Below are 25,639 nucleotides of genomic sequence, written 5' to 3'. Positions count from 1 at the left end.
CTCTTTTTTGGGCACGAAATTCGACATTTTTCAGCGTAAAAATATCTATGATGTTAACACCTTCAGAAAATTTGACATATGAAGTTTTGAAGCTTGTTGTCAATACAACAAAATAACATACATATCAAATCGCATATATATCAACATATGTGTAACTCCATCTATTGAAAAAAATCCGCATTAGTAACCGGTACACCTAGTATACTGTCGGTGCTTTACAGTTGCTGGTATAATGGAAAGGCTAGAGTCGGCTTTCCGACAGGTATGTTCAGGCGGCCGTCTCTGAATTGCCCGTGAAATAGGGCTGGCAGGACTCTGGGCGTGTGCTTGGGTGGTGATCCGGGCCCTGCGGTGAGATGGCACTGCCCACGCAACGAGGCCTCCCATCCACCCCCAGGAGCTTCGGCGCAGAGGCCGGGACACCGGAGAAACCAGGATGAGTTCCGGGCAGGGCAGGGCAGGGCAGGGCAGGGCAGGGCAGGGCAGGCTGCCTCCAGACCGCAGTCGCTGTCAGGGCTTCCAAAATTAACCTGCAGCCACCCTACCCAGCCCCCCCACCCAAAAGGGCTTGGGAGCTTGGGGAGCTGGGCCTGCACCACCCCATCTTTCAGTCCCTCAGACATGGGTCTGAAGTTAGACTTTGCTAACAGGCAATTTCCTCTGCTTTTCCTCCCCCCCCCCCCCTTTTTTAAACTCTCGCCTGTAGCTGCCGGCAAAGGCTATTTTTATGGCCAGGGGTTTGATTTCTCAAAAGGAGGGTGACAGGTGGTGGATATTTTAGTACTAGTACTCTGTCCTTCAGTCTAATGAAAGGAATTCAGGTACAAATTAAATCCAAAATATACAAAGCTGTTTAAGATTTTTTTTCTGATTAAAAATGTTGAGCATAATCATTGCAAAAAACTCAAGACAATACCGAAAGCTCTTAAGGTGAAAGCGATCGTTACTAGAAACCCACCTTCTGAGAGAAACGCCCGCTGGCATATTGATACATTTCCTCCCCATGCTTTTCGGCAAGTCCCAGCCCCGGAGGTGAGGACCGGTGCCAACTGCAAGCCCGGGATGGCCGGTGCCGGAGCCCCGCCCGCGGCCCGCAGGCGACGCGAGACCCGAAAGCTTCTGGGCGGCAGTTTGCACGGAGTACACCCCTCCCCGCGCACCCCACCGCGCACCGCACCCCGCGCACCCCACCGCGCACCGCACCCCCGGGGGCAGCGTCAATCCCGCCGCAGAGCCCCGCTCCCGGGCCGGCGACTCCGGCGCCTGCGGATTGTCCCAGGTCGCCCTGGGCACGGCAGCGCCTCGTCGCTCCGTTTGCCGCGTAGTTAGGTCCTAACTGTAGTATTTTTGTTCTAAAACTCAGTGGCCACTTGGAAAAAGAAAACGCATCATTTGACAAAAACCACGCTTAAGCAACGCAGACAGAGCGTGGAAGGCAGCGATTGCAACCGGCGCCGGCCCTGTCGGCCCCCCCCCCCCCCCCGCACTCCCCCCCCCCCCCCCCCCCCCCCCCCCCCCCCGGCTCCCAGCCTCCCCGGTTCTGCTCAGCTCGACTCCCGGCGAGCAGGTGCTGAACGAGCGGGTGAACGAACGGCCCCAGGACCTGCCGTTCCCATCCCCACGGGGTTGGGGGAGGCCCCGCCACCACGGAGCCGGGGCCTTGGAGGTCCTCTGCGAGGCAGGGGGACAGGCCTGCGCCCCCAGATGTGCCCTGGACAGCGGGGGGGGGGGGGGCGCCGCCTCTGCTTCAGAGCTGGCTCTTTCTCCTCCCCCGGGAATGACCTGGTACCGACCCTCCCGGTACCGACCCTCCCCGCGGGCCCAGTGCGGGGACAGCCGCGACCAGCAAGGGATCCAGCGCCGGGCCCAGCGGCTGACCTAGACCCGCTCTCCCGCCGCGGCGGCCCGCGGTCAGGGCAGCACAGCCGCGGGGACAGCCGGGGGCACAGCGCGGGGCCGCTCCCCTCCGGGCAGGCGCACCGCCCCCTCCCGCTCCCACCACTGCCCGCCGCTCCTCCCGGTCCTGGCTCCCTCCCGCTCCCTCTCCTGCCGCTCCAGCTTTTTGCACCAAGAGGAACAGGAAGTGAAGCTGTAGGAGCAGAAAAAGAACAGGACCGCCCCGCCCCCTGCCCCCCTCCCCGCACGCGAGTGAGGGATGGGGCTCCGGGCGGCCCTGGCGACCCCCGGGAATGAGGCGCCAGACGGGGCTGCTCTGACAGCGCCCAGCCCTGCGCTCCCTCCCGGTGGTGAGAGGGGTTCCGGAGGAGCTGGGGATGGGGGCCCAGGCTCAGATGAGGTCAGTGCTTGGGGGATGCTCCAAGCGGACCGGGGCTCCATTTACACCCGGCAGGACCCCTCCGAGATAAAGTAGCAAATCACAATCCTAACTATCCTCAGCAACTGCCAATTTAGCACCTACAGCAGCGGTTCTCAACCTGTGGGCCGCAACCCCTTTGGGGTCGAACGACCCTTTCACAGGGGTCGCCTAAGACCATCGGAAAACACACATATAATTACATATTGTTTTTGTGATTAATCACTATGCTTTAATTATGTTCAATGTGTAACAATGAAATTACATCCTGCATATCAGATATTTACATTAGATTCATAACAGTAGCAAAATTACAGTTATGAAGTAGCAACGAAAATAATTTTATGGTTGGGGGTCACCACAACATGAGGAACTGTATTAAAGGGTCTTGGCATTAGGAAGGTTGAGAACCACTGACCTACAGTGAACCAACAACCACACCAGCCTTTCCCACACGTTATCTCATCCAATAGCAGCACATGCCCCGTGCAACACGCGTCACTTATCTCACTTTGCAGATGTGGAAACGGAGGTTAAAATCTGTCCAAGGTCACACAGGTGGCAGAGCTACTATGGCCACAGTTTGTCTGATGTGAAGGTAGTAGCATGAGCTATGAGATTATTAATTAAAAGATTGATATATAATCATGAAATTTGGAAATCTGCCTTCATTTCCAACGATAGGGCATTGATCAAGTAACATGTATTAGCTCCATGTACAAGGATTAAGAATGATGTCGAAATATTTAACAACGTGGGGATATTTGCACAGTATAGTCTTAAGGAGAAATAGTATATTTAATGTGATTCCATTTTTGTGAGATAAAACAAATGTAAGACCTTACAAATATTGTTAGGGAAAAATCATGGATACATAGAAAAATGCCTAGAAGGATCAATGCCAAAAGGCTAATCTTGGACCTTAGCAAGGTGGGATCCTAGGCGATATTTCCTTCATTCCTTATTGTTCATTTGTATTTCCTAACTCTCCAACAGCATCCCTGTATCATTTCTTTTCAAAAGTCAGAGGAAAGGGGTCCTGGGCTGGAAAGGCGGGACCCTGCTCCAGCGCGGGCTCTGCCTCTGGCTGGACTCTTGGACGAGTCCTTTTCCTTCTGGGGCTGGCATCTTCACCTATAACACGAATGACTGCTCAGTAGACAGGAAGGCCGAAGATCGGGATCATATATATTGTGTTCTAGAAGTGTCTGTAACACAGGTCATGCTCAGTAAACAGTGAATTAATGGGTAAATGGGTGCATGCTATGAGATTTGAGAATTAGGGGCTGTGGTGGGTGGGAGAGTTTCAAAGCCATGGCATACAGTTTGGTTCTCAAAGGTAGCCCAGAAGCAGAAGACGTGGAGGTTCTGGGACTCTGCGGACACCTCGCGTAAACGTGAGACTGGTCTCTGTTACATTCAGCTCATCAGCACAGGAAGGTGGCTCAGAGCTCTGGGCTTGGTGTTGAACAGACTTGATTTCTGGGGCCAATGCTGCTCTTTGCGGGCTGTGTAATCTTGAGCTAATTATGCAGATTTTCCTAAGCTTGTTTTTTTCACCTGTAAAATAAAAGTAATAATTAGTAGGTAGCTCATAGGATTGCTGAGCATTTGAACAATCTGTTTAAATATTAGTTCAAAATGATAGACTAAATCCAGCTATTTTTCCTATTCCAAACCTTAGACACACCAGAAAGATAAATAGATGTATAGCCCATAAATGTTTTGGCAAACAAGAAGGGGAAACCTCAGTGGATTGGAAATGGTGAGGAATTCTTAAAAGAAGAAAGACGGTGAAGTGAGAAGAAAGAAACTACTGCCTAAAAGTAGGAAAGACCTGCTGTGAAAGGTGGGAGTGGCTTTCAAGGTGCTACAAGCTTGGAGACAGTGGATGGGGGTGGCCATAACTGACAGGGGATGGGTTTGGATGTTACAGTAGGAACAGCTACCTACTCCTCCAATCCCACCTTTCCTGTTTACATAGCAGCAGCAGCAGCAGCAGCAGGGATCCCTGCCTCCATCATGGGTTGCCTTGACTTCATCTTTTAATGAAAGCAGGAGGAGTCACCTGGGGAGAAGCTATATAAATGTACAGAATGTGGCAAGTGCTTCAAACGGAACTCTTCTCTCATTTTGCATCATGAACTCACACTGGAGAGAAACCTTATACCTGTAACGAGTGTGGAAAATCCTTCTCCAAGAACTATAACTTGATTGTGCATCAAAGAATCTACACGGGAGAGAAGCCCTACCAATGCAGTAAGTGTGGGAATGCCTTCAGCGATGGGTCAGCTCTGACACAACACCAGAGAATTCACACCCGGGATAAAGCTTACGAATGCCTAGACTGTGGAGAAACCTTCAATCAAAACTCATCCCTGATTTTGCATCAAAGAACTCATATGGGGGAAAAACAAAACTGATGTAACAATGGGAAGCCTTTCACAGGCATCTCCCACCTTGCTGTGCATCTCAGGATCCACACTGGGGAGAAGCCCTAGGAATGTAGCAAGTGTGGAAAGGCTTTCGGGTTGGCTCGTACCTTACCCAGCACGAGAGGACTCACACCAGAGAGAAGCACTTTGAATGTGCGGAATGTGGAAATTCTTCAACCGTAGCTCTTACCTCTTCCTGCATCAGATAATCCATTCTGGGGAGAAGCCCTACGAGTGTAAAGAGCGTGGGAAGATGTTCATCGAGAGTGCTTACCTCATCAGGCACCAGGGAATTCACACAGGTGAGAAGCTCTGTGGCTGTGACCAGTGTCAGAAACTTTTCAGGAACATTCCTGGCCTCATCCGGCACCAGAGGACTCATACTGGTGAGAAGGCCTATAAGTGTAGTTGGTGTGCAAAGCCTTCAGGGACTGCTCCTGCCTGACCAACCACCAGAGAATTCACACCAAGAAGACCCTGTACCAGTGTCCAGAGTGTGGGAAGTCCTTCAAATAGAACTCTCAACTTGCAGTACGTCAGAGACTCCACAGCAGGGAGGGTCCCAGCCAGTGTCCTCAGTGTGGGAAAATGTTCAGAAGAGCTCAGCCCTTGTCCAAAATCAGAGAACACACCCGGGAGAGCAGCTCACAGAACTATAATGGATATGGGCACACTTGTTTCCCAAATGCCCTCGAAAACCTGTGTGAGGGAGGGTATGCTCAGGGTGATTCCTCCCTGTCGGTACAAAAGGATTTTTTAAATTCATGTGATGAAACCTGTGTGTGTGTGTGTGTGTGTGTGTGTGTGTGTGTGTGTGTGTTTAATGTATTGATTGTTCTTTTGAGAGAGACATTGATTTGTTGTTCCACTTACACATTTATTAATTAATTCTTGTATGTGCCCTGATGAGGGATCGAACCCACAACCTTGGTGTATCAGGAAGATGCTCTAACCAACTGAGCTACCTGACCAGGCCCAATAAAACTTTTTTATTTTATTTTAAGGAAAAAAGTAAGTCACCTGCAATGCGACCTCTGTGATAATCATCATTAGTATTTTGGTGGCCATCCTTTTCACTATCTCCTTATGTGTACATCATTTTTCACATATGGGGGTCCCATCACACATGTGGCTTTTAAATATAGAAACTTATTTTTTATTGTTTCTCTTCCCTATCGAGTGAATTGAATGTGGAGCATTCCTTACCCATATTATTAAGTTGATACATTATGGCAGTGGTCGGCAAACTGCGGCTTGCGAGCCACATGCGGCTCTTTGACCCCTTGAGTCTGGCTATGAAGTTTCAATCACACTGTATGTGCACGCCTGCATGTGGTATTTTGTGGAAGAGCCACACTTAAGGGGCTGCAGTTTGCTGACCACTGCATTAGGGAACTCCTGGAGGGAACCCAGGATGGTGGTAAATGTGGCAAAGGCATCAGAATGATCACCCTGTACAGAACATGATACACATACACTGGAATAACACCTTTGGATGTCAGGAGGACGCTTCTCTGTAGACACCCAGCTGCTCCTGTCTTAGAGTGAGTTAACTGGAAAGAGCCTGTGACTGTGTTCAGTAACTGATCAGTCTGATGGATCCTTGAATTGGGAGTGTCTTCCTGTTGTACATAGCAAACTCTTAGCAGAATCAAGTGTGATCAGTGAGAGCAGCTTTCAGCAGGAGCTGTATTGTCTCATCTGGATCGGCAGTGATAGCCTGGTGAGAGGCCCCCATAATGCTCCACACCACAGCAAGTGCAGAAGCAGAAGAGATGGCTGTTTGGATGCATTTCCCACCTGCTAGGTGCTGAGGACTCATTTCAGAAGAGGCACTTGGAGGAGGATGTTGCTTGTGAATGAACAGCGACATTATCCCTCCTAAGGAAAGACTGAGCACGAGGATGGAACGGGCTGCTGTAGAGATGTGATGTACTGCTTTAGTTGTTGAATAAAAATGACTGAGTTGGTATGTTTACATTTTTCCTTTTATTGTTGTTAACTTAGGACATTTCTGATTTGTTCAATGCTGAACCATAATTATAAAGGTTTTGTTGCCATATTGAAATGTTATGATGTGGCAGGCAACAACAAAAAAAGACATAAAGTAGATTTGCTGTATGACAGCCATGTGGAGATACGTTTACATGTGGATGTTGCTCATCTATATATATATATAATAGAGAAATATGCTAATTAACCAGGACACCATAACGGGTCAACTGGACAGGAATAGGTTGCGTGTGCAGCGTCGGGGGGCCAGACGGCAGGGACCTCCACGTGCCTGTGCTGGGGGAGGGCCTGATCAGCAGCGGCTGTGACTGCCGCGGGGCCTGGGGAGTGAGGCAGGGCTGGACCAGTGACTCTAGGGTGGGCGACACCGTGCAATGTTGAATAGTGTGCTGGGCTCCTAGTGGAGAAATAAATGTGATTTTGTTAGGGGAAAAAATATAGGCTAATATCCCTGATGAATATAGATGCAAAAATCCTCAATAAAAATATTTTTAATCCTCATTTGAGGACATATTGATTGAGTTTAGAGCAGGGATGGGGACTGTCCAGCCCTCAGAATGTATAAGGCCAGTGAAATAATTTGGTCTGGCCCTGCCAAGGCATTAGAGGTGAGTTAATTAAATATTTGCAGGCTAATTTTTAAGTTGATAATTTTGTATGGCCCACAAATTATGTTATAAATATCCAAATGGCCCTTGGCAGAAAAAGGGTTCCCCACCCCTGTTTTAGAGAGAAAGGAAGAGAGTGAGAGTGAGAGAGATATATTGATGTGAGAGGGAAACAATAATTGGTTGCCTTTGTACATGCCCTGACTGGGGATTGAACTCACAACAGAGGTATCTTCCCTGACTGGGAATCAAACCCACCACCTTTTGGTGTAGGGGATGATGCTCCAATCAACCGAGCCACTCGGTTAGGGCTCCTCAATGAAATATTAGCAAACTAAATGCAGCATTGCATGGTTGGTTCAATAATCCACAAATTAATTAACATGATACACCACATAACAAAGTAAAGAGTAAAAATTATATAAACATATCGATAGATGCTAAAACAAATACTTGACAAAATTCGTCATAAAGTTATGATTAAAAAACTCTCAGCCAAGTGGGGAAAGAGGGAACATAACTCAACATAATAAAAACCATATATGACAAACACACAACTAACATCATATTCATAAGGAAAAAGCTAAAATAATTTCCCTTAAGATCATCAACAAGACAAGGTGGTCCACTTTTATCACTTTTATTCAGCATAGTATTGGAAGTCCTAGCCACAGCAATCCAACAAGAAAAATAAATAAAAGGCATCCAAATTAGAAAGGAAGGAGCAAAACTGTCATGATTTGCAGATGACATATTTTGTATATAGAGAATCCTAAAAATCCCTCCAAAAAACTGTTAGAATTAATAACTGAATTCAATAAAGTAGCAGCATATAAAATAAACATTCAGAAATCAGTTGCATTTTTATACACCAATAATAAACTATCAGAAAGAAATTAAGAAAAAAATTCCATTTATAACTATCTTATAACCCAGCAATTCCACTTTTATATATCTCAAGAAATCCACACACTAACTTGAAAACATATACACTGCCTATTTTCATTACAGAGTTACTTGCAATAGACAAGATATGGAAGTAACCCAAGTGCCCATCAAAAATGAGTGGATTAAATGAGGAGCCAAGATGGTAGCTTAGGTAAATGCCTTCCACAACCACATCAAAATTACAATTAAAATACAGAACAACCTTCATTCAGAACCACCTGAAATCTGGCTGAATGCAAGTCCTACAACTAGAGAAGTACAGACGAAAGCACATTGAGACTGGTAGGAGGGGTGGAGGTGTGGAAGGGGCTGGTCTAGCACCCATGTGCAGCATTTTTAAAATTGTGCCTCCTATGGGAAGCAGGGGTTCCCAGGCACACACAAAACCCCCACCCCAGGGTTCCAGACCTGGGAAGAGAGATCCCTGTAACTTTGGGCTGTAAAAGCCAGGAGGGATTGTGGCTGAGTGACAGGGAGGCTGCTGGAGTCCCAGGTGTTCCTCTAAAAGGCTCTGTGCACAAGCATACTTGGTCCCGATTCCTCTGAGCTCCAGCACCAGGCGTCAGCTTTGGGGAATCCAGGGACATACTGGGAGGAACCGGACTGTCTGGCATTGGGGCAGGAACTCGGGGGGTGGGGCGCTTTCTCTCAGACAGGGGTGTTCACAGGCTCATTGCTCCTGTGTTGGTAGCCATATCTGAGTTTCCATCAGTGTGGCCCACACTGTTCCTTCTGCCCTGGTGATTCCCTGAGACCCCATCCCATCCATTTTGCAAATCCACCCAAGCTTGTTTGCAGCTGCTTTTACATATGAATGTCCTGTCCTGGTTCAGGCTTCAGACTTTTTAAAAATCTCTCAAACAAGCTGCATTTGGTGACAGCATGCCCCAAACCTATCAATAAAAGGCCCAAGAATAAGCACTAGCACCAGCCTGCCTTGCTTCACAGCTGGGCCTCACCTGGGCACCTCCAAACCCAATACAATTAGCAGCCACTTATAGATCACCCTATAGCTCCTGCTGGGTGGCCCCAGGCAGTGGCTGACTTTGCCCCTCCCTGGAGTCCCCAGAGCCAGCACACCTGGTGGACAGCTTCAGACCATAGCAGGTTACAATTCTACACATCCACAAGCAACACATGCAAAGGGCAGACTCAGTGAGCACCAAAGCCCCACTGAAGCAAGTCCTGCTCCATAGGGTGTCTCCTGAACAGCAGCTCTTTCGTTGTAGATATAGCTGGTCCACACAACCACTTGGCCTAGAGGTCACTTCCTCCCAGTGATGCCAACAGCAATCAAGGCTCAATTACAAGACTGTGCTCACAGCCCACACAGGGGTGCACCTAGAGTGCCCAGCTCATGTGACTGGGAAGACTGAGCCACTGGGTCCTACAGGACAGCTACCACACAAAGCCATTCTACCAATTCCAGGAGACATAGCAGCTCTAGGTACAAACAAACACAGGGAAGCAACCAAAATGCAGAGACAAAAAAACATGTCACAAATGAAAGAAATTGAAGCAAGCAAACTACTGAATACAGAGTTCAAAACAATGGTTATAAGGTTACTCAAGGATCTTAATGAGAGTTTCAAGGAAATTAATAAGAGCATTATGGGACTTAGTGACACTTTCAAGGATCTTAGTGAGAATGTCAAAGACATGAAAAAGGACAAGTTAGCATACACTAACTGAAATAAAGAATAACTTACATGAATTCAACAGTAGAGGATTCTGAGGTCAAATCCATGATTTGGAACATGAGGAAGCAAAAACAACAACAACAACAACAACAACAACAACAACAACAACAACAACAACAAAACCATGCAGAACAACCACCCAACCAGAAGACTAAAAAGAAATAAGAATCCAAAAATATGGAGCTAGTGTAAGGAGCCTCTGGGACAACTTCAAGTGTACCACCATTCGCATTGTGGGGGTGCCAGAAGGAGAAGAGAGAGAGCAAAATATTGAAAACCTATTTGAAGAAAGAATGACAGAAAACTTCCCCTACCTGGTGAAAGAGATAGACATACAAGTCCAGGAAGCCCAGAGAGTCCCAAACAAGAGGAACCCAAAGAGGCTCACACCAAGACAGATCCTACCACTGGTTTTCAGAGAGATTTGGGCTGTGTCACTCAGCCACTCGGAAAGAGGGGTGAGATCACAGGGTTGGTATGAGGCTAAAGTAGAGACTGCAAGGGAAGCACGTGCACAGTGCCTTCTGGGAGCACAGGCTCAGCATGGGGCTCTCGCTAACTGTGTTTATCAACAGCACGAGTGTCTTCTCTGAACCTGGCACAGTGGCAGGTGTGGTAAGCAAGGAGCCTCCTGGGGCAGCACCCGCAGGTGTGGTGGTGCCAGCTGGGCGGTCCTTAAGGACTAGGGGAAGGAGGACAAGGAGGAGCAGGACCACACAGAGGACGAGGAGGGAGAGGAAGAGGAGGTGAGGAGGAGAAGGGGGAGAGGTGCTCCCAGTCAGTACTGAGACTTCCCCTTTCTCTCTCCTTCCACCTTCCCTTGCCTCCTTCCCTAGTCTTCTCTGGTGACTTCTGCTGAAAGTAAAAAGAGGAAAAAGAAATTTTAAAAAAAGCAGAACAGAGGTTTGGGCTTCATTTTTTGTTTGTTTGTGTTTAAAGCCTATTTAAAGCTCCAGTTTTCAGAACAGTCAGCGTAGGTCCTGGTGTGAATGTTGGGGGAGTGGTTTTTGTGGGGTCAGGGCTGAAGGCCTGGAGACCCCAACTCTGAGGAGCCTTCCCCTCCCAGGTCTCTGCTCAGTGAGTGCTCTGTGGGAAGAGGGCTGAGTGAGGAGTCAGGGGAGGGGGAGGGGAGCATGGGGACCGGAGCCCTGGACTGTCATCTGTGTTTGTGCCATGCATATCCCTGCTTGCTTGAGTTGACCTTACTCGGTGTCTGTTGTTCGAACCTTAGATGGAATTGTTTCAGTGTCAGAGCAAAATGAGTGGCCACATTCTTACAGACTGAGGAGGGGTTCCCTGAGGCCCCAAGGTCTCTGATCCCGGCTGGGCACTCCCGGTCTCCTCTTGCTTCCTGTGCCATCACAGCTTCTGCCCTCCTGGGATGCTGTAGGTTCAGCTGCAGCGGCTTCCGGCTGGGCCTGGCCCCCACACTGCTCCCGTCCTGGCTCTGCATGTGTGCCTTCCTCTCCCCTCCCCCTCCCTCCCCCATCCTCTTTCCTCTCCTCACTTCAATCCCCACCCGTGTTCCTCACTCCGGGGGTGTTTCCCCCTCATGAATTTCCACTTCAGCATCCCTTGCTGACAAGCTGATCTCTGGGTTCCCAATTTAAGGAAGAAGAAACCTGGGAGAGGGGTTCTGGGAAGTTTCTGGTGGCTGTGCTCATCACCATTGTAATCCTGTCTTGGTGGCCGGCTCCTCCAGGACTGCTTGCCCTTGATGGATCAGGGGCTAACTCCAAGTACTGTGTGAATGTTAGCAAGCTCCTCCACCTCTCTGAGCCTCCATTTATCCCATCTGCCAAATGGGGACAATAATGTTTGTTTTACAGAATTGTGAGAACAAAAATATAATCCTGGTGCTGTGAGTTCCTTGACGTCAGGGACAATGTCTTATTCATGTCTGGGTCCTTAGATTCAGGTTCAGGATAGGTGCTGAGTAAATATCTGTTGAATTAAGTTGTTTGTAAGTGGTGTATCTTTGTGTCAATTAAAATGCTTTTTTTTGCTACAAAATAACAGAAAATCCCATTTATAGAGGTGTAGTCATATGACAAGATTCTCCAAACCAGGGAACTGCTTGCATTGGTTCCACAGCTCATGAGGTCTTAGCTGCAATTCCTTGTTTGTTGCCTCATGATTCCCAAATAGCTGTAGCAGCACCAGGCATTTTATTTGTATTCAAGATAGCATGAAGGAGAAAAGAAATTGCTAGTTGCACATGTTCCTTCGATCACGAAAAGCAGAAACTTTACCCAATCCCAGAAAATTTTCACTCAAGTCCCATTTCCCAGAGCTATGTCAAATGTCCACTCAGTTTGAGGCAATGCTAGTAAAGTAAGTATTTAACTTTCTCAGGCTTTTTAAGGGAGGCAGCAAGGGATTGTGGGAGAAATCCCATTGTTTGAGCTAATTGCTGTCTGCTGCCCAGTTCATGGTCCTCGCGCTCTCCCTTTTCAGGTGGAATTGTGGGAGAGAAGCATTCTGTGAACTTGTCCGGTGTGTCTAGAGGACACAGGAGAGAAAAGTCAAGTACAGAATTCAGAACAGGAGCAGGAAGTTTGCTTTACTAGATAGGTGGACATTAGCTAGTTAGTTCTCTCTAGACTTTGGTTTCTAGACTCCTAAAATGAGGTGGCTGAACAAGATGGGGTGTGATGGTCTTTCTAGCTTTTATGATCCAGCTTTATGAGATCAGAAGGTCAGAGAGGAAGGAAGAGTAGGGTGGAAGGCAAAGAGTTGTGTATACATGTGCATACCGTAGATATGGATACATTTATAGGCATTGAAAAGCATCCCCTACTTCTGGGCAGGATGGTGGGGTAGGTAAACACTGTGCTTGCCTCCTCCCACGACCACATCAAAATTACAACTAACTTATAGAATAGCCGTCATTGAGAACCACCTGCAGACTACTGAACAGAAGTTCTATAACTCAGGAGACACAGAAGAAGCCACTCTGACACCGGTAGGAGGGGCAGAGATACAGAGCAGGCCTGCCCACACCTACGCGTGGTGGTTGAGAATCCAAAGGGATCTCTCTGCTGTGGATGTGCCCCCTGAAGAACAAGAGGTCCCAGCCCCACACCGGGTACCCTGCTCAGAGTCCCAGTGCTGGGAAAAGAAGTCCTCATAACTTCTAGCTGTAAAAACCAGTGGGGAAAACAAAAAACAAACAAACAAACAAACAAACAAACAAACAAACAAACAAAAAACAAAAAACAGTGGGGAGTAGCTGAGGGGATTATAGCTGAGAGAGATGGAGGGTTGCAGTGACCCAGGCATTCCTTTAAAGGGCCTGTGAATGGACTCACTCAGACTCACTTGCTCTGAGCAACAGCCCTGGGGCAGCAGAGCAAAAAAGCACCAGGGACATATGGGGAGCAACTGAATTGTTTGGCTTCAAGGTGAAGGAGAAGTAGCTCTCTCAAGACACAAGTGCTGGCCTTACTCCTTTGTTGAGCACTCCTTCATCCAGTCTGCAAACGCAAGTGGGCATCACTGGATGAACCATTCCACCCACCCTGGTGATTCCCTAAGACCCTGACCAACTGAACTTGTGGCTTTTCCATACAAACAGCCTGCCTTGGCTCATGCTGCAGACTTTCTTAAAAATCTCTCAAAGGTCCACAAGCCCCAAACTAGTAGTGCCTGGTCTTGATGTTACCTGCACCTCTTGCTAAGTGCCCCCAAGCCAGGCACTGGTGGCAGTCACCCTCAGTTTACAGCTTAATATCTAACATCACATCTAAGCCCAGCACAAGTGGCAACCATTCCACATCACTCTGTAGCTCATACCAGGAGGTGCAGTGCAGGGAACAGGCAGCAGCTGAACGTGGCCTGAACCAGAACCCCTCCCAAGAGGCCCCAGAACCAAAATACCTGGTGGCTAGCTTCAGATCACACCAGACACCACCCAAAGGTCATCATAGATGACACCCAAAAGGCAGACTTAGCAGGCAATAGAGTGCGGCTAAAGTGAATCCCTGCACAACCGCTCATCTATTGTAATCTTAGCCAGTCCTCACAGCCAGTCAGGTTGAGTGTGAATCCCTCCCATTGATGTACCAATAGCAATAAAGGCCCAAGTACAACAGGAGGGCACATAGAACCCACACAAGGGACACACCTGGGGCACCTAGCTCGGATGAACAGGGAGATGATGCCACTGGGTCCCATTGAACACCTGCTACGTAAAGTCACTCTACCAAGAACAAGCAGCTCTACCTAATATATAGGAACAAATACAGGAAGGCAGCCAAAATAAGGAAACAAAGAAACATGTCCCAAATGAAAGCACAGAACACAAATCCAGAAAGAAACAACAGAAAATAAAGATAAACAATCTATCAGATGCAGGGTTCAGAGCACTGGTTATAAAGATGCCCAATGAACTTAGGTGAATAACAGATGAACTCAGTGAGGAACTTATACAAAGAGAAAGGAAATATAAAAATGTAAAAGGAACATAAAAGGAACCAGTCAGAAATGAAGAATACAATAACTGAAATGAAGAATACACTAGAAGGAATCAATAGAAGATTAGATAAAACAGAATTGAATCAGCATTTGGGGAGACAAGGTAACAGAAAACACTAACTCAGAACAGCAGAAAAAGAAAAAAAAACTCTAAAAAAAAAGAGGATAATTTAAGAGGCACTGGGACAACATCAAGCATATCAATGTATATTACAGGGATACCAGAAGGAGCAGAGAAAGAGAGAGCAAAGAATTGAAATCTATTTGAAGAAATAATGACAGAAAATGTTTTTAACCTCTTGAAAGAAATAGACATACAAGTTCAGAAAGCACAGAGCATCCCAAGCAAGATGAACCCAAAGAGGCCCACACCAAGACACATCATAATGTAAATGCCATAGGTTAGAAACAAAGAGAGAATCTTAATAGCAGCAAGAGAAAGACAGTTACCGACAAAGGAGCTCTCATAAGACTGTCAGCTGATTTCTCAAAGAAACATTTCAGGCCAGAAGGGAGAGACAAGAAATATTCAAAGTGATGAAAAACAATGATCTACAACAGCATTTCAAACTCATGGCCCGTGGGCCACATGTGGTCCTCAACGAATATTTTTGTGGCCCAGCCAATATAATGGTGTGTAAGAAATGTTTTAATAAAAATTTCGTAACTTAATTTTTACAGTATCCTGTTATACATAATTATTCGATATGAACTACAACATTCACTAATGACTGGTTACTATAATTGTGTTGCATTCACTTCCCTTATGCACCTTACACACAAGCACACCATTTCTCTCCACTAATACTAGCAGTGAATATTTTAGCATCCAATTGCTACATTATTAGTCTTGGACTGACTTGTTTGGTGTGCACAACAGTAAATATTTCGCTTTTGGAGAACAAGAAAAATAGGTTTATTTGTGTTACACTTACTAATTTGTGCAGTTATTCAGTGTCTGGTAAGTTCATGTTCAAGAAAAAGTATTAATTTTTATTAAAAAGTTCTATTATTTTATGTTAATGATGACTAATTTATTTCAGCCCTTTGTATTCAGCATGTCTCTATCAAAATAAATCTATGCTTCTATGAAAATTGAAGCTTTTGTTTTTTTGCGGCCCACATAAACTTAAACCTTGTTTATTTGGCCCATGTTAGCTTTGAATTTGACATGCTTGATCTACAACTAAGACTGCTCTAACCAGCAAAGCTGTCAGTTAAAATGGAAGGAGAGATAAAGAGCTTCCTAGACAAGAAAAAGCTAAAGGAGTTCATTATCACTAAACCAGTGTTATAAGAAATGTTAAAGGGACTTCTTTAAGAAGAAGAAAAAGGTAAAAAATGAATAAGAAAATGGAGATAACTACATATTTATTAATAATCACTTTAAATAGATGAAATGCTCGAATCACATGCTGAATGGATAAGAAAATAAGACCATACATATGCTGCCTATGACTCACTCCAAATCAAGAGACACATAGACTGAAAGTAAAGGGATGGAAAAATATTTCATGAAAAATCTGGGGTAGAAATACTTATACCAGACAAAATAGATTTTAAAACAAGGACTAAACAGGAGACAGAGAAGAACACAGTAATTCAACTTCTGGGTATTTATCCAAAAAAACTCAAAACACTAATTCAAAAAGACATATACATTGATATATGTTCATTGCAGCATTGTTTGCAATAGCCAAGACATAGAAGCAACATAAGTGTCCATTGATGGTTGATTGAATAAAGAAGAAGTGAGATATATATATATTAGCCATAAAAAGAATAAAATTTTGCCATTTCTGATGTGGATGGACTAGAGGATATCATGCTAAGTGAAATGGGTCAGACAGAGAAAGACAACTGCCATGTGATTTCAGTTATATGTTTAATTAAAAAAAACACACACCAACAAACAAAACAGAAACAAATTCATAGATACAGAGAACATTTTGATGGTTGCCAGAAGGGAGGGAATAATGGGGGGGGGGGAGGGGAGGAGGGGTGAAAAGTGTATGAGGTTAAGAAGCACACATTTCAAAAACATTACAGATTGTAAAAACAGTCATGGGGATGTAAAATACAGCAAGGGAATATAGCAAATAATATTGTAATAACTCTGTATAGAGTCAGATGGGTACTAAACATTAAAGTGCTCACTTCATAAGTTATACAAGTGGCTAATCACTATGTTGTACAACTAAAACTAATATAATATTGTATGTCAACTATAACAGAAAAATAAAAAAAATCCAATATAATAAAAGGCTAATATGCAAATCGACAGAACAGCAGAACAACCGGTCACTATGATGTGCAGTGACCACCAGGGGGCAGACCCTCAACACAGGAGCTGCTCCCTGGTGGCCAGTGTGCTCCCACAGGGGGAGTGTCACTCAACCAGAAGCCCACAAGCCAGACTCATGGCCAGCAGTTGGACATCCCCTGAGGGCTCCTAGACTGTGAGAGGATGCAGGCCGGGCTGAGGGATCCCCACCCCAAGTGTACAAATTTCATACCCGGGCCTCTAGTTATTTAAAAAAATAAAAATGATATAGATGTATAAAGTAATGTGTTGGGAAGAGATGGCAATAAAGATGATGTCAAACATTAATAACATTTTGTATATATTTAAGCATAAAAAAGTGAAAAGCAACCCTTGCCCTGAATCATCAAGACAGAGGTGAGAAAGCTGCAGCTGGTGTGTGAGGCAGGACCACTGGACGGCACACCCTCAGAGCGGCTGCAGCTCCCCTGGCTGGGTCAGCCGGAGTGTGGGGAAGAGGGCAGAGTGGGCAAGCCTGTCATTTTTTGCTGTAAAATAGTGAGTCAGGGCATCTGGGCTCTGTCCTCTGGCCCCTCCCCCAAGACAGCCTCGTGTTTGCGATTCCTCTAATAGCACCACGAGTGTCTGCTCTTTCTAAAAACCGATCTGGGCCGATGGCAGTGTTTGTCATTTATACTGAAAAACATGTGTGGGCTTAAATAATATTTAAAAATAGCTTTGTTTTCTTAATTATTTTTTAGTTTGAAGGGATGATACAAGCTTTTATAGAAGTCACTCATTATAGAAAAATACAAAAACTGAATTTGTGCACTTTTTTCATTTCTTTTTGTTCTCACCTGAGAACATTCTTCGACTGATTTTATTTTATTAAATCTTTATTGTTGAAAGTATTACATATGTCCCCCTTTTATCCCATTGAGCCCTTCTAGCCTGCCCCCACTGCCCTGTTGTCTGTGTCCATGGGTTATGCACATATGCATACAAGTTCCTTGATCTCTTACCACACACCCACCACCCTCCTCTGCCTTCCCTCTTAGGTTCTACAGTCTGTTCGATGCTTCTGTGTCTCTGGATCTATTTTGTTCATCACTTTACTTTGTTTATTAGATTCCACATATGAGTGAGATCATGTGATACTTGTCTTTCTCTAACTGGCTTATTTCGCTTAGCTGACAGCGGTTCTCAACCTGTGGGTCGCGACCCCTTTGGGGGTCGAATGACCCTTTCACAGGGGTTGCCTAAGACCATCGGAAAACACATATATAATTACATATTGTTTTTGTGATTAATCACTATGCTTTAATTATGTTCAATTTGTAACAATGAAATTGGGGGTCACCACAGCATGAGGAACTGTTTTAAAGGGTCACAGCATTAGGAAGGTTGAGAACCACTGGCTTAGCAAAATACTCTCCAGGTCCCTCCATGCTGTCTCAAAGGGTAAGATATCCTTCTTTTACTGCCGCATGTACTCCATGGTGTAAATGTACCACAGCTTTTTTATCCACCCGTACTGACGGGCGCTTGGGCTGTTTCTAGCTCTTAGCTATTGTAAATTGTGCTGCTATGAAGATGGGGTGAATACATTCTCTCTGATTGGTGTTCTGGGTTTCTTAGGCTGTAGTCCTAGCAGTGGGATCACTGGGTCAAATGAAAGTTCCATCCTATCTAATAAAAGAGAAACATGGTAACTGGAGTATGACCGCTACCCTTCCCATTGGCTAATCAGCGAGATATGCAAATTAACTGCCAGCCAAGATGGCAGCCGGCAGCCAGGCAGCTTGAAACTAACATGAGGCTTGCTTGCTTCAGTGATGGAGGAAACCAACGTTCCCCACCTGCCTTGCTGGCCTCTGAGCCTGCAGTTTAAGAAACATTGTAACAAATATAGAAGCTAAACAAAACCCCAGAAACCTGTTTTCAACAAGCCCGGGATCTCACAGCTGGAGTTATACATTGTTTCGATTATAGAACTGAAACAAACCAGATACCTTCTTTCAGCAGCAGAAGCCTCAGAGCTGGAGCCAGAGCTAAAGCTGGCCCTGAATAAAAAGAAAAAAAGAAAAAAAGGAGCAGTTGGGAGCTTCAGTCATCCGCCAGCCTGAAAACAGCCCTCAGCCCCTCACCCAGACTGGCCAGGCACCCCAGTGGGGACCCCCACCCTGATCCAGGACACCCTGCAGGGCAAACCAGCCAGCCCCACCCATGCACCAGGCCTCTATCCTATATAGTAAAAGGGGAATATGCCTCCCAGCACCGGGATCAGTGGAGCCGAGAGGCCTCCCGGCACTGGGATCAGTGTGACAGGGGGCAGCGCCCAAACCCCCTGATTGCCCTGTGGCTCTGTGTGTGACAGCGGGCGGGGCCACAACCTCCATATCGGCCCTGCTCTGTTCCTGACAGGGGAAGGAGTCCCAACCTCCTGATCAGCCCTGCTCTGTGCCTGATAGGGGGGAGCTCCCCAACACCCTGATCACCCTGCGGCTCTGTGTGTGACAGGGTGCGGTGCCTCAACCCCCTAATCAGCCCTGCTCTGTGTGTGACAGGGTGCAGTGCCCCAACCCCCCCCACCCCCACGGGCCCTGCTCTGTGTGTGACGGGGTAGAGCCATAACCTCCCCATTGGCCCTGCCCTGGGTGTGAGAGTGGCGGCGCCCCAACCCCCTGATCGGCCCTGCTCTGTGGGTGATAGAGGGCAGCGCCCCAACCCTCTGAGTGTGACAGAGGGCGGTTCCCCAACTCCCCTATCGGCCCTACTCTGTGAGTGACAGGGGGGAGCTCCTCAACCCCCTGATTGGCCCTGCTCTGTGCATGACAGGGGGGAGCTCCTCAACCCCTTGATTGACCCTGCTCTGTGCGTGACAGGGTACGGAGCCCCAACCCCCCTGATGGGCCCTGCTCTGTGCGTGACAGGGGGTGGTGCTGCAACCCCCCAATCGGCCCCCTTGAGTGTGACAGGGGGCGGTGCCCCAACCCCCCAATCGGCCCTACCCTGAGCTTGACTGAGGGTGGCATCGAAACCTCCCAATCTGCCCTGCTCTGTGCATGACAGGGGAAGGTGCCCCAACTCCCCAATCGGCCCTGCTCTGAGCCCGACCAGGGGCTGCACCTAGGGATTGGGCCTGCCCTCTGCCACCGGGGAGCAGGCCTAAGCCAGCAGGTCGTTATCTCCCGAGGGGTCCCAGACTGCGAGAGGGCACAGGCCAGGCTGAGGGACCCCCCTCCCCCCCGAGTGCACAAATTTTTGTGCACCGGGCCTCTAGTATATAATATTTTGAGGAAACTCCATACTGTTTTCCATAATGACTGCACCAGTCTGCATTCCCAGCAGCAGTGCACTAGGGTTCCCTTCGCACCACATTCTCATTAACACTTGTCATTTGTTGATTTGTTGACGGTAGCCATTCTGACAGGCGTTAGGTGATACCTCATTGTTGTTTTAATTTGCATCTCTGTGATGATCAGTGACTTTGAGCATTTTTTCATGTGTCTCTTGGCCTTCTGTATGTCCCCTTTAGAGAAGTGTCTATTTAGGTACTTTGCCCATTTTTTAATTGGATTGTTTGTCTTTCTTTTGCTAAGTTGTATGAGTTCCTTATATACTTTGGATATTAAATCTTTATCAGATGTATCATTGCCAAATATATTCTTCCATACAATGGATTCCCTTTTCATTTTGTTGATGGTTTCTTTTGCTGTGCAGAAGATTTTTATTTTGATGTAGTCCCATTTGTTTATTTTCTCCTTAGTTTCCTTTGCCCTATCACTAAGAGATGTCTGAGATTTTACTGCCTATGGATTCTTCTAAGATTTTGATGGTTTCCCATCTTACGTTTAAGTCCTTTATCCATTTTGAGTTTGTTTTTGTGTATGGTGTAAGCTGGTGGTCTAGTTTCATATTTTTGCATGTATCTGACCAATTTTCCCAACATCATTTATTGAACAGACTGTCTGGTATTGTGATTCCCTCTGACTTTGTTCTTCTTTCTCAAAATTCCTGCAGATATTCGGGGTCTTTTGTGGTTCCATATAAATTTTTGGAACCACAAAACTTTGTTGTAGCCCTGTAAAATATGCTGTTGGTATTTTAACAGGGAGTGCATTGAATCTATGGATTGCTTTGGGTAGTGTGGGAATATTAGTGATGTTGATTCTGCCAATCCATAAACAGAATATATTCTTCCACTTGTTTATATCTTCCCTGTCTCTTTTTTCAGTGCCCTGTAATATTCCGCGTACAAGTTTTATCTCCTTGGTTAAGTTTATTTCTAAGTATCTTAATTTTTGTTGCAATGGTAAATGGGATTATTTGTTTAGTTCCTCTTTCTGAGAATTCGTTATTGGCATATCAAAATGCCATGGGATTTCTGGGTGTTAATTTTGGGTCCTGTTACATTGCCCAAATTATTTTATTAAAACTAGTAGTTTTTTGGTGGAGTCCTTGGGGTATTCAATGTACAATATCACGTCATCTGCAAATGACAATTTTACTCCCTCCTTTCCAATTTGGATGCTTTTATTTCTTCTTGTCTGATCACTGTGGCTAGCATTTCCAGTACTATGTTGAATAAGAGTGGTGAAAGCGGACATCCCTGTCTTGTTTCTGTTCTTAGGGAAAATTATTTTAATTTTTGCCTGTTGAGTAGGTTTGTCATATATGGCCTTTATCATGTTGAGATATGCTCCCTCTATTCTCATTTTGCTGAGAGTTTTTAATCAAGAATGGGTGTTGGATTTTGTCTAATGTTTTTCTGCATCAATTGATATGATTATATGGATTTTATCTCTAAATTTGTTTATGTGATGTATCAGGTTTATTGATTTGCGGATATTGTACCACCCTTGCATCCCTGGAATAAATTCCACTTGGTCATTGTGTATGATCTTTTTAATGTATTACTGGATGTGATTTGATAATATTTTGTTGAGGATTTTAACATCTGTGTTCATCAGGGATAATGGCCTGTAATTCTCTTTCCTTGTAATTCTCTTATCTGGTTTTGGGATTAGGATAATCCTGGCTTCATAGAAAGAGCTTGGAAATACTCCTTCTTGAATTGTTTGAAATAGTCTGAGGAGGGTAGGTTTTAGTTCTTTGAATGCTTGGTAGAACTCCCCTGTAAAGCCGTCCAGCCCAGGGCTTTTGTTTGCTGGAAGCTTTTTGCTTATTGTTTCAATTTCCTTAGTAGTTATCGGCCTATTCAGATTTTTTTTTTAAATTCTTCCTGATTGAGCTTTTGAAGCTTGTATTTTTCTAGGAATGTGTCCATTTCGTCGAGGTTGTCCAGTTTGTTGGGATAGAGTTGTTCATAGTATTTTTTCATAATCCTTTATATTTCTGTGGGGTCAGTGGTTTCTTCACCTCTTTCATTTCTGATTTTGTTTATTTGGGTCCTCTCTCTTTGTTTCTTGGTGAGCCTGGCTAGAGGTTCATCAATCTTGTTTATCCTTTCACAGAACCATCTCTTGGTTCTATTGATCTTTTGTATTAATTAATTAATTAATTAATTAATTTTTTGGTCTCTATGTCATTTATTTCCACTCTGATCTTTATTATTTCTTTCCTTCTTCTTACTCTGGGTTTTTCTTGTTGCTCTCTTTCTAATTCTTTAAGTTATAGTTTAGATAATTTATTACCAGTTTTTCTTGTTTTTTTGAAGTATACCTGTAATGCTATGAACTTCCCTCTCAGGACTGCTTTCACTGTGTCCCATAGATTTTGGATTGTTGTATTTTCATTGTCATTTGTTTCTAGGATGTTTTTAAAATTTTATTTCTTCTTTGATATCTTTGGTAACCCAATCATTGTTTAATAGCATATTATTTAGCCTCCAAGTGTTTGATTTTTTTATGATTGTTTTTATTGTAGTTGATTTATAATTTTATGTCATTCTGATCTGAGAAGATGCTTGATAAGATTTCAATCTTCTTGATGTTGATCTCTCCCTTGATATCTTCCAGAACTTTTTTTTTTTTAATGTATTTGAGTGCTCCTATATGGGATACATATATGTTTACCAGAGTTATATCCTGTTGATGTATTGATCCCTTTAGTATTATGAAGTGGCCTTCCTTATCTCTTGTTATGGCCATGCCGCCCTGTGAGTGCCCACAGCAGTAACAGGGGCTCCCTGTCTAAGAGAGCCTGATCTGTCAGTCCCTGGGACTCCTGGGACACACACCCCTCTCACTTCTTTACTCTTACACTCTCCCCTCCATGCTGTCTTGTCAGCTGCCATGTTGGCTCTCTCTCATTAAGCATTCTTATAACCATTGTTTTGAACTCTGTGTCTAGTAGTTTGCTTGTTTATATTTCATTTATTTCTTTTTTTCTGGATATTTCTTCTGTTCTTTCATTTGTGACATATTTATTTGTCTCCACATTTTGGCTGCTTCCTTAGGTTTGTTTCTATGTATTACATAGAGCTGGGCACTCTATGGGCTGTATACACCATCTTGTTGTAGTTGAGCCTTGATTGCTATTGGTGTCACTGTGAGAAATTGACCTCAAGGCCAATTGGCTGTGAGGACCAGCTGTGTCTGCAATGAAAGAGCTGTTGTTCAGGAGACACCCTATGGAGCAGGACTTGCTTCAGTGGGGCTTCAGTGCTCACGGAGTCTGCCCCTTGAGTGTGTTGCTTGTGGATGTGTAGAGTTGTAATCTGCTATGGTCTGAAACTGTCCACCAGGTGCACTGGCTCTGAACCCCCCCGCCCCCCAAAGAAGTGCAAAGTCAACCACCATCTGTGCCCTGCCTGAGACCACCCTTCAGGAGCTACAGAGTGACCTGCAGATGCCTGCTACTTGTGTTGGCCTTGGAAGCGCCCAGGAGAGGCCAAACTGCGCAGCAAGGCAGGCTTCTGCTCGGCCCGGGGTTCTTATTGAGAGGTATGGGGCACACTGATGCCAGCTGCTGCTTGCTTGAGAGCTTTTAGGAAAGTCTGAAACCTGAGCCAGGACAGGCCATTCATATGGAAAATCCGTTGCAAACAGCTTGGGTGGGGCAGTGTCTCAAGGAATTACCTGGGTGGTGTGAACAGTGTGATCCAGGTTGATGGAGCCTCAGATATATATGGTGCCTGACAGTCAGCTCTGTGGTGAGGAGGTCTCAGCACAGGAACAATGACCCCTGACTGGGAGAAAGCTGCCCCTAAGTTCCTTTTTTTCTTTTTATTTTTTTAAAGGAAAGGCATTTTTTAAAAAAAATATTTTATTGATTTTTTACAGAGGAAGGGAGAACGATAGAGAGCTAGAAACATCGATGAGAGAGGAACATCGATCAGCTGCCTCCTGCACATCCACTACCGGGGATGTGCCCACAACCAAGGTACATGCCCCTGACCAGAATAGAACCCAGGACCCTTCAGTCCACAGGCCGACGCTCTACCCACTGAGCCAAACAGGTCAGGGCTGCCCCTAAGTTCTTGCTCCAATGCCAGGCTATCCAGTTCCTCCCTGTCTGTCTGTCCCTGGATTCCACCACGCCACTTCCCCAGTATTTGAGCTCAGAGGGAATTGTGTCTGAGGAAGGAAGCCTGTGCACCGGCTCTTTATGAGGAACTGTCTGGGTCTCCAGCAGCCTCCATGTCACTCAGCTTCAGTCCTTGCTGGTTTATACAGCCAAAGTTACACAGGCTTCTCTTAACAGCACTGGAACCCTGGGGTGAAGGGTCTAGTGTGGGGCTGGGACCCCTTGCTCCTCAAGGGAGGCCTCCACAGCCTAGATATCCCTCCCAACTAAAAAGAAAATCACATGTGGGTGTCAGACCAGCCCATTCTGCACCTCCACCACTCCTACCAGACTCAATGTGCTTTCTTCTTTACTTTTCTAGTTGTAGGACTTCCATTCAGCCAGATTTCCAGATTTCAGGTTGTTTTAAATGATGGTTATTCTGTATTTTAGTTGTAATTTTGATGTGGTTGTGGGAGGTGGTGAGTACCATGTTTACCTATGTCGCCATCTTGGTTCTATCCTAGAATTATTTATTTTACTTTGGTGAGAAATTCTATTGGTATTTTGGTATAGATTACATAAATGTGTAGACTGCTTTGGGTAGCATAGAATTTTAACAATGTCAATTCTTCTTATCATGAGCAAGATATATGCTTCCATTTATTTAAGTCTTTTTCAGTTTTTTTCTTCAATGTCTTATAGTTATTTGAGTACAGGTCTTTTAACTCATTGGTTATATAATATGTTACACCCATATATATGCTGTGTAGAAGAGACCCACCTCAGAACAAAGGACTAACACATATTGAAAGTGAAGAGATGGAAACAATATTTTTAGGTAGGTGGAAATGAAAAAAAAGTTAGGGTATCAATACTTATATCTGACAAAATAGGGTGGGTAGGTGGGGGCATAAAAGATAACCAAAGAGCTTGTATGCATATAAGCATAACCAGTGGTTCTCAACCTTCCAAATGTTGCGACCCTTTAATACAGTTCCTCATGTTGTGGTGACCCCCAATCATAAAATTATTTTTGTTGCTACTTCATAACTGTAATTTTGCTACTGTTATGGATCATAATGTAAATATCTGATATGCAGGATGTATTTTCAGGGGTCGCGACCCACAAGTTGAGAACCGCTGGTAGACAATAGGGGCGTGGAGTGAAGGCAAGGGCTGGTGGGCGGGGGCAGGCTTAAAAGGACAATGGGGGGAAAGGGTGCATATGTCATACTTTTAACAATAATGAATTTTAAAAAAATGCTTAATGAGAGCTTCAAGAAATTTAGTGAGAATTTCAAGGATCTTACTGAGAACCTTAAAGACATGGAAAAGAACAAAGAGAATATCTCCAGCTGAGATATTCCTCCCTATTCTTAATTGCCACACTGTGGGAGGGGAACCTGCCT

The 25,639-nt window shown here is 45.3% G+C and overlaps 1 pseudogene; it reads left to right on the top strand.

Annotated features, from left to right (window-relative positions):
• Positions 1 to 1,062: 1,062 nt before the first annotated feature.
• LOC118662100 lies at positions 1,063 to 5,408 on the top strand (annotated as a pseudogene).
• The last annotated feature ends 20,231 nt before the right edge of the window (positions 5,409 to 25,639 follow it).

The sequence above is a fragment of the Myotis myotis genome, unplaced genomic scaffold, assembly GCF_014108235.1.
Source record: "Myotis myotis isolate mMyoMyo1 unplaced genomic scaffold, mMyoMyo1.p scaffold_m19_p_8, whole genome shotgun sequence".
Taxonomy (NCBI): domain Eukaryota; kingdom Metazoa; phylum Chordata; class Mammalia; order Chiroptera; family Vespertilionidae; genus Myotis; species Myotis myotis.
This window is presented reverse-complemented; position numbering and strand designations above follow the sequence as displayed.